General features: G+C 45.0%; 1 pseudogene; it reads left to right on the forward strand.

Moving 5' to 3' along the window:
• Positions 1-414: 414 nt before the first annotated feature.
• The window catches only part of LOC110316945, a 66,539-nt pseudogene continuing 66,300 nt past the window's right edge, over positions 415-653 (forward strand).

The raw sequence follows: 653 nt of genomic DNA on the forward strand, positions 1-653 counted from the left end.
CTCGTCTCTGTGCTGGAATTTTGTCTGTTTTGTCCACTTTTTTATTATTATTATTCAGGCTTCTCATTGGATGCTTAGCAAATAAGCTATGCAGACTGGCCAATGAGCCCTCGAGATCTTCCTGTCTCTGCCTCCCACTATTAGGAGTAAACCACTGAACCCTGCTTTTATACAAACATTTGAGATGAAACTCAGGCCCTCAGACCCCTGCATCAGGCACTTTACTGACTGAGCCATCTTCCCCAACTCCTAAACATTTTTGTTATTTATTTTTATTATAAAACCCCCAACCACTTTTAAATAATAGTTGCCAAGAAACTCCAACTTCAGCTAAAATAACTATGAGTGTTTTGTAATACTTGTTCTGTTTGTAGAATTGTATACAAATTGCTCTTCTCGCTGAGCGCCGCCAACATGGTGTTCAGGCATTACGTGGAGGTTGGCCGGGTGGCCTACATTTCCTTTGGGCCCCATGCTGGAAAGCTGGTCGCAATTGTACATGTCATTGACCAGAACAGGGCTTTAGTGGACGGACCCTGTACTCGGGTGAGGAGGCAGGCCATGCCTTTCAAATGCATGCAGCTCACTGACTTCATCCTCAAGTTCCCACACAGTGCCCGCCAGAAGTATGTCCGAAAAGCTTGGGAGAAGGC

Source organism: Mus pahari, chromosome 2 (assembly GCF_900095145.1).
Source record: "Mus pahari chromosome 2, PAHARI_EIJ_v1.1, whole genome shotgun sequence".
NCBI classification, from domain to species: domain Eukaryota; kingdom Metazoa; phylum Chordata; class Mammalia; order Rodentia; family Muridae; genus Mus; species Mus pahari.